The following is a 9,536-nucleotide window of genomic DNA, read 5'->3' on the forward strand; positions in this document are numbered from 1 at the left end:
GAACATTTTGATATGCTATATGCCCAAAACGGAGCTACGGATGAGGAGTTACGGCACGATGAACAGGAGAAAATGAATTAGGGTTAGGGAAAAAGTCAACCCTCGTTTTGGATCTCAGATCCAGATCCACTGTAGCAGCGGCACGAACTCCGAGGATGGCTGGACTACTCGCCGGCGTTGGACTCGGCCGACGGAGGAGGAGGTAGGCGCGGGGGCGGGGATGGCCGGAGTGGCCGCGGTGCTCGCCGGCGTTGGCACAGGGTCGGACGGCGTCGGTGGCGGCCGGCGGCTCCCGGGCGCCTCGGGCGGCCGGAGTTCGCGAAGGGCGGCGGCGGCACGGCTCTCGGTGGCCAGAGCCGGCGAAGGAGGCAGCGGGCGCTCGGGTACGCGGGAGGAGGAAGGAGTCGGGCGGCGGCGCGCCGCTCTGGGCCGCGGGGGCCCTACGCGGGCCGGGCCGCGCGCGGCTGAGGCGGCGATGTGGGCGCGGCTCGCCACGTGGCGCGCTGCGGTTGGGGCGGCAGTGATGTCCGGTGGCGGGTCGGACGTGTCCGGCGGCGGCGGTTAGAATTTTAGGGTTTTCGGGGGAGAAGAAGATCCGGACTCGGAGGGGTTCTATTTATAGGCATAGAGGGAGCTAGGAGAGTCCAAATGAGGTGCGGTTTTCGGCCACACGATCGTGATCGAACGCTGTAGATGATGGAGAAGGTTTTGGTGGGTTTTGGACCAAATTGGAAGGGTGTTGGGCTGCAACACACACGAGGCCTTTTCAGTCCCTCGGTTAACCGTTGGAGTATCAAACGAAATCCAAATGATACGAAACTTGACAGGCGGTCTACCGGTAGTAAACCAAGGCCGCTTGGCAAGTCTCGGTCCAATCCGGAAATGTTTAATCCCCACACACGAAAGAAAGGTAGAATTGACCACCGGAGGAGAACGAAGCGCCGGAATGCAAAACGGACAACGGGGAAAATGCTCGAATGCATGAGATGAACACGTATGCCAATGCAATGCACATGCTGACATGATATGAGATGCATGACAACAACAACAACAACAACACACGGAGACAAAAACCTAAACCCAAGAAAATAAAATAACTTGAGGCCGGAAACGGCAAGAGTTGGAATACATATTGGGAAAATCATATCCAGGGTGTTACAACACTCCACCACTACGAAAGGATCTCGTCCCGAGATCTAAAACTGAAAGAACGCCGAGTACTCAGAATGGAGGTGATTCTCGCGTTCCTAGGTAGCTTCACGGTCGGAATGGTGTGACCACTTGACTTTGAGGAATTTGATTGACTTGTTGCGAGTCTTGCGTTCAGTCTCTTCAAGAATAGCAACTGGGTGCTCACGATAAGAGAGATCTTCTTGGAGCTCAATGTCCTCGAAGTTGACGGTGCGGTCAGGAGTCTTGAAGCACTTTCGGAGCTGAGAGACATGGAACACATCATGAACATTTGCAAAGTTTGAAGGAAGCTCGAGTTGATAGGCGAGATCGCCTCTCTTGCTGACAATCCTGAAAGGTCCCACATATCTAGGGGCAAGCTTCCCTTTGATACCGAAGCGACGAGTACCTTTCATTGGAGAGACGCGGAGGTAAACATGATCTCCGATCTCGAAAGCCAAATCACAGTGCTTACTATCATAGTAGCTCTTCTGACGGGATTGGGCTGCTTTGAGGTTATCTCGAATGACTTTGCACATTTCCTCCGCCTCTGTGATTAAGTCATTTCTGAGAAGCTGGCGTTCACCGGTTTCGGACCAGTTGAGAGGGGTACGACACTTCCTGCCATACAGGATTTCAAATGGGGCCTTGCCCAAACTTGCTTGAAAACTGTTGTTGTAGGAGAATTCAGCATAAGGAAGACAATCCTCCCACTTCATGCCGAAGGAGATCACACAAGCCCTGAGCATATCTTCAAGAATCGGGTTGACACGCTCGACTTGACCGCTAGTTTGAGGGTGGAAAGCCGTGCTGAAGCGGATGTTGGTGCCCATGGCCTTCTGAAAAGAATCCCAAAACATGGAGGTAAAGATGCTGCCACGGTCTGAAGAGATCACTTGTGGAATACCGTGCAGAGAGACAATCCGAGAGGTATAGAGTTCCACCAATTGAGCTGCAGTGATTGACTCTTTGATAGGCAGAAAGTGGGCCACTTTAGTGAGTTTGTCGATGACAACGAATATAGCATCATTGCCACGTTTGGACTCTGGAAACCCAGTCACGAAGTCCATTTCAATGTGGTCAAACTTCCATTCTGGAATGGCAAGAGGTTGGAGGAGACCCGCTGGCCTTTGGTGTTCTGCCTTCACTCTTCTGCAGACATCACACTCATTCACGAATTGAGCAATCTCGCGCTTCATTCGAGTCCACCAATAAGCCTGCTTGAGGTCCTGATACATCTTCGTGCTCCCAGGGTGGATGGAGAGGAGAGAATTGTGAGCCTCGTTCATGATCACTTTACGAAGTTCACCTTTGGGCACAACAATATGATCCTCGAAGAAGAGAGTGTCCTTGTCATCAAGGCGGTAGCACTTGTACTTAGGTTGACTCTTAGCAATCCCAATCTTCACCTTTTTCACCATAGCATCAAGAAGCTGGGCTTGGCGAATCTGGTCTTCCAAGGTAGGAGAGACTTGAAGGTTGGCGAGGAAACCTTGAGGAACAACTTGCAGATTAAGTTTGCGGAAATCTTCACAAAGCTCGGGTTGATAAGGCTTGAGAATCAGGCTGTTGCAGTAAGCCTTTCTACTCAATGCGTCAGCAATCACATTGGCCTTGCCTGGAGTATACTCGATACTTGGATTATACTCTTGAATCATTTCGACCCATCGAGTTTGCCTGAGGTTGAGATTAGGCTGAGTGAAGATGTACTTGAGACTCTTGTGGTCAGTGAAGATGTCCACTTTTCTTCCCAATAAGAGATGTCTCCAAGTCAAAAGAGCATGCACAACTTCCGCCAACTCGAGATCATGAGTGGGGTAGTTCTTATCATTGGGCTTCAATTGGCGAGAGGTATAAGCAACAACTTTCTTCTCTTGCATCAACACTGCGCCAAGACCTTGGAGAGAGGCATCACAAAAGACCTCGTATGGCTTGGATTCATCAGGCGGAGTCAGAACTGGAGCAGTGATCAATTTCTCTTTCAAAGTGTTGAAAGCAATGTCACACTCCGGAGACCAAACGTACTTGACGTGCTTATGGAGAAGATTTGAGAGAGGCTTCGCGATCTTAGAAAAGTTTTCAACGAATCTTCGGCAGTAGCTTGCGAGACCGAGGAAGCTACGGAGTTGCTTCACGTTCTGAGGAGGTTCCCAATTCACAATTGCAGACACCTTCTCAGGATTCACCGCAATGCCCTTGGCAGAGATGATATGACCAAGATAAAGAACCTCATCGAGCCAAAATTCGCACTTGGAGAACTTGGCATAGAACTTGTGTTCCCTCAGTTTATCAAGTACCAAACGCAAGTGCTTGGCATGATCTTCCTTGTTCTTCGAGAAAACCAGAATGTCGTCGAGATAGACCAAAACAAAGTCATTGGTGTAGGCATTGAAGATGAAGTTCATCATGCGAGAGAAAGTCGGAGGAGCGTTGACGAGGCCAAAAGACATGAAAGTGTATTCATATGACCCATAGCTTGTCCTGAAAGCCGTCTTGGGAATATCTTGCTCACGGATTCGAATCTGATGATAACCCATACGGAGATCAAGCTTGGAGAATAATTGGGCACCTTTGAGTTGTTCGAACAGCTCGTTGATGTTGGGAAGTGGGTATTTGTTCTTGATGGTATTCTTGTTCAATGGACGGTAATCAACACAAAGTCGGTCCGTTCCATCCTTCTTCTTCACAAAAAGAACACCACAACCCCACGGAGAAGAACTAGGCTGGATGAGACCCATTCTTTCTTGAATATCGAGTTGCTTCTTCAGCTCCTTCAACTCTTCAGGTCCGAGCTTGTAAGGACGCTTGCACACTGGTTCCGTGACCAGGCTCAAGATCGATGACGAATTCAACTGGCCGGTGCGGAGGCATTCCTGGAAGCTCTTCTGGAAAGACGTCTTGATATTCACAAACGACTGGAATTTGCGAGATAGCATCTAGTTCACCCTTCTCATTGAGACAAAACAGACGGATAGTATTATCCCGAGCGGCAAAGACAATTACATCCTCAGACGAATGAGTCAATTGAATCTGCCTGGCTGCACAATCAAGATGCGCCTTGTGCTTAGAAAGCCAATCCATTCCGAGAATAAGATCAATATTCGAGTCCCCAAGAACCGTAGGAGAAGATAGAAATTTGTAGTCTCCCAAAGTGGTAGTAACATCCGGAGCAATGGAGTTAGCATGCATGCGCCTACCGGGAGAGACAACTGCTAATGGACTAGGCAAAATTTGAAAAGCCAAACCATGCTTAGATGAAAACGGTCTCGAGATGAAACAATGCGATGCACCCGTGTCAAAAAGAACTTTTGCAGGAACATTGTTAACAGGAAGGTTACCCATGATGACATCTGATGAGTCCTCTGCCTAAGCTGAATTCATCAAGTTGACCTTGGCGTGCTTGGGGTTATGCTAGACCACAACTGTACTTGCCGATCTCACAGGAGGAGGAGGAGGAAGACGCCTCTGGTTGAAACACTTGTTGGCATAGTGGCCCTTTTGTTGACACTTGTTGCACGTGACCTCTGAAAGCGGACGGTGATACGGAGCACTCGATCTTGGAGCTTGAGACGAGGTTTTGTTCTGAAAGCCAGGGTGGGGGGGGGGGGAAGATCCACTGCCACCTTTGCTCTTCTGCTGATACGGCTGACGAAATGGAGGAGGAGGAAGCCAATACTTCTGCTGCTTGGCCACTTGAGTAGAGGAAGAAGGAGTAGCATCTCTGACTCGCTTCTTGGAAGCATCACACCTCAGTTGAGCGGCCTCTTGCTTCAGTGCCATGTTGTAGAACTCATCGTACCTCAAGGGCTCAAAGAGAACAAGAGATAGCTGAATTTCTTCTCTGAGACTACCCCTGAACTGGTATATCATGCTCTTCTCATCAGGTACGTCCTCCTTGGCAAAGCGGGCGAGCTTCTGAAACAACTTGTTGTAGTCATAGATAGACAAAGAGCCTTGCTTCAGGTTGCGGAATTCCTCATGCTTGCTTTCAACCACACTCTGAGGAATATGATGAGCTTTGAAGTCTTGACAGAATTCATCCCAAGTGATCACACGTCCACCTCTCGAGTCCTTGTACTACTGAAACCATTCTGCAGCTTGATCTTTGAGTTGGAAGGAAGCGAACTTGACGAAGTCCTCAGGCCTGACGTTACTGCACTCGAAATGCTTTTATAGATCCACTAGCCAATCGTCAGCATTAGTTGCCTCAACACAATTGCTGAAAGTTTTTGGCCCGTTAGCAAGGAACTGGTTGAGTGTAGCAAAGTGATTCTGATTGTTGCCTTGATTGCGCTCTTGGAGAATTTTCATGATCAACTGTGTGTTTGCATTGGTTGCGGCCATCACAGCTTGCCATGCCTCCGGAGGAGGTGGAGGTGGCGGCGGATCCTGATTCTGGTTCTGATTGGTGCTCTTAGCGGGAGCCATCCTAAAGAGGTTGAGCACCATTAGCACATAGACAGATAAATGAAGCTGAATCCAACGGAATGAAGATTGCAACATAAAGTCTTCACATCCGAACAAAATGAACGAATGCATTCCTCTTGAAATGGTCACATATCCATAAATTGAGAAGCCACTTAGAATTTAGGTAGAGAAATAAATCAACAAGGTATGGATCAAGAACGAATACTCGGTAAGAAATCCGAATCTCAAACCAAATATCCGTGGAAGAAGAACTAGAGCTACAAGAATTCCCACCTATGAAACTCACGAACCTTTCCGGTTATGCAATCAGGTGTTGGGGATACAGGGGAAGCACAATATCTCACCCAAACTAGCAAATCCTACATCCAGCTGTATCCATCCTTCAACACATAACCAAGAAAAACTTCGGAAACCATCTACCTCAACCTTCAAAAAGCATCCGTTATACAAGTTATGGCGATACTCCCGAACTCCCGCCCCAGTACTGGGTGCCGTCGAGGTTATCTCACCAACGAACTGCATAAAAGATATTTTCGATGTCAGCGTATTAAAACTAAGGTATTCCAGAATTGCAACAATAAAATTATGACGACAACACCTCAGAGCTCAACTCCGCGGGACACTTCCACAAAAACCCCTGACAGGAGGCACCAAGACAATGTTCTCGTCATAAAACCATTGGAACGATTCCAAGATACCCGCGTGATCCTAAGTTTTTTTTAGTGAAATTTGAGAAGAGAAGAGTCAAAACTCTATGTTAGGATGCCTTACCAGAGTGATAAGGAGACTAGGAAGTAAAAAGAATTCCTAAACTCTCCGATATATAATTCCTAAATGACTCAAAACATTTTTCTAGACACAACTCGGCCGCTAATAACGATCAAGCAATGGGGCTCCTAAGGTCGGTGAAGGCTCTGATTACCAACTTGTAACACCCTCGATGCGACTATAGCTCCCACGTGTCGAGGCATGACTTAGAGACATAATCGCATTGAAGGCATATGCCGCAAGTTAGGCAATCTTCACAACATCCCATGTAATATAGATAATAAAAGGGGCGATAGCATAGTTGGCTTACACTCGCCACGTCAATCAAGGTACATAAATAACATTACAACATTCAAACACTCATGGCCCGACTACGGTGCCAAAATAAAAGATAACCCAACATGCGACACGGTCCCGATCACCCCCAACTGGGCACCACTACTGATCATCAGGGAAAGACACGTAGTAACGTTGAGAGTCCTCGTCGAACTCCCACTTGAGCTCAAGCGCGTCACCTGGAGCGGAATCATCAGGCCCTGCATCTGGTTTGGAAGTAATCTGTGAGCCACAGGGACTCAGCAATCTCGCACCCTCGCGATCAAGACTATTTAAGCTTAATAGGAAAGGCAAGGTAAATATGTGGAGCTGCAGCAAGTGACTAGCATATATGGTGGCTATCCTGTTCGCAAAAGACAGCGAGAAGAGGAGGCAAAGCGCGAACGAGAAACTTGAGGACAACCTGCACAAGCATTACCCCAACACCGTGTTCAGTTCCCGGTCTCCGCCGAGAAGAGACCATCACGGTAACTCACACTGTTGATACATTTTAATTAAGTTAAGGTTCAAGTTATCTACAACCGGACATTAACAAATTCCCATCTGCCCATAACCGCGGGAACGGCTTTCGAAAGTTCAAATCCCTGTAGGGGAGTCCCAACTTAGCCCATGACAAGCTCTCACGGTTAACGAAGGAATAGAAATCCTCTCGAGACGTTCCGATCAGACTCGGTACCTCGGTTCTTCAAGACACTTCGACAGGTTAAAACAAATCCAGCAACACCGCCTGAATGTGCCGACAAATCCCGATAGAAGCTGCACATATATCTTTCTCAGGGCACACTCAGATTGTCTTAGGTACGGGTAGGCCAGACCAGAGTTGCCCCTGGTGGCCACCGGCAGCTGACAGGTGGACCAACACTCAGAGGAGCACTGGCCCGGGGGGTTTAAAATAAGATGACCCTCGGGCTCTGGAAACCCAAGGGAAAAAGAGGCTAGGTGGCAAATGGTAAAACCAAGGTTGGGCATTGCTGGAAAAGCTTTAATCAAGGCGAACTATCAAGGGGTTCCCATTATAACCCAACCGCGTAAGGAACACAAAATCCGGGAACATAACACCGATATCACGGAAACTAGGGCGGCAAGAGTGGAACAAAACACTAGGCGAGAGGCCGAGCCTTCCACCCTTTACCCAGTATATAGATGCATTAAGATAACATGGCAATATAATGATATCCCAACAAGGAAATAATGTTCCAACAAGGAACGGTCTCCAATCTTCACCTGCAACTAGCAACGCTATAAGAGGGGCTGAGCAAAGCAGTAACATAGCCAATCAACAGTTTGCTAGGACATGGTGGGTTAGAGGCTGAACATGGCAATTTGGGAGGCATGATAAGAAAATGGTAGGCATCGAGCATAGGCATAGAAAAAGAGCGAGCATCTAGCAAAGCAAAGATAGTAGTGATTTCGAGGGTATGGTCATCTTGCCTGCAAAGTTATCAGAGTTGACTGGATCCTCGAAAGCAAACTCAACGGGCTCCTCGTTAGCAAACTCGTCTCCCGGCTCTACCCAAACAAGACTAACAAGCAAACGGAATGCAATCAACCACGTGAAAAGCTCGAACAATATGATGCAAAGATGATATGCTATGCGGGATGCAATATGTGATGCATATGCAAGATTTGCAAGGGATGCATGAACCTGGCCTCAACATGGAAATCCAAGTATGCCACTGGAAATATGAGATGAAATCGCTTGAAAACGATATAAAGAACGCCGGAATCGGAGTTACAGTTTGGAAATGGCAAGCAATTCAAATATGACCACGTTCTGCGATTTACAGCAAGTAGCCATCTAAATGCAACAAGATGAACATGCTACAGCACCCAAACATGGCATCAAAATACATGGCAGGAATCCATTCATGATGCTTAACAAAAGTCTAGCACTGAGCTACGGCCAATTCATCCATTAACAGGTTCAAACAAGCATGGCAAAAATGCATTTGACAAACAGATCTCAGACTTAGTGAAATTAACACTTGTCTGGAATTTCAGATCAGATAGCACTCTTCGGAGCATGAAAACTATATGCCACAGGAACTGAACATGGCAAATTAAAGCATGGCATGGAGCTACTCAAAGAGCTTAACAAAAGTCCCTTAGTGACCTTGAGCCCAAAAGGGATCAGAAAATACATTTGTGAGCATATGAACATGGCAAAAACATAATCAGTTCTCAGACTTTGTGAAAACTGGAACATGCTGAAACAGATATCAAGTAGGCATGTTTACGAGCTCGATGCACTCACTACAGAGCATGTCATGACAATCTAAGCATACACCGATCAAGAATACACAAAATGCAAGGTACACATGGCAAGAACAATAGCATAGCATGCACGGATCAACTACAACATCATCGGCAAAATCGCTAACAAGTAGACAATCTGCCCAGATTCACGAAATAGCAAAAGTAGAGCTTGATTGACTCAAGCTAGGGTGATCCATAATTGCAAACAAAGACATGGATGGATAGAGCACTACAAGATTAACAAAAAATCCTTACTGATCATCCTCAAAAGAGGCACGGATCACTAGGAAACAACATGAACATATGGCCATATGAGATAAACAGTCCAAGGACTTAGTGGAAATGCTAAGTCCCTGAAATCAGCATTAACAAATGCCTCACTTTGCAAGCTTGTGCTAGTCACCACACACATCACAAAAATACATCGGTTGCACCTCTGGATAGATGGAAAAACCCTTAACAAAACATATGAAGAGCTCATGGGCATAAGATGCACACAGTAATCATGGCAAAAATGACAAATATCTAAATGGAGCAGCAGATCTGACAATTATCTCAAGTAGCACTCTTCTAACAGC

Source organism: Triticum urartu, chromosome 3, assembly GCF_003073215.2.
Source record: "Triticum urartu cultivar G1812 chromosome 3, Tu2.1, whole genome shotgun sequence".
Classification (NCBI taxonomy): domain Eukaryota; kingdom Viridiplantae; phylum Streptophyta; class Magnoliopsida; order Poales; family Poaceae; genus Triticum; species Triticum urartu.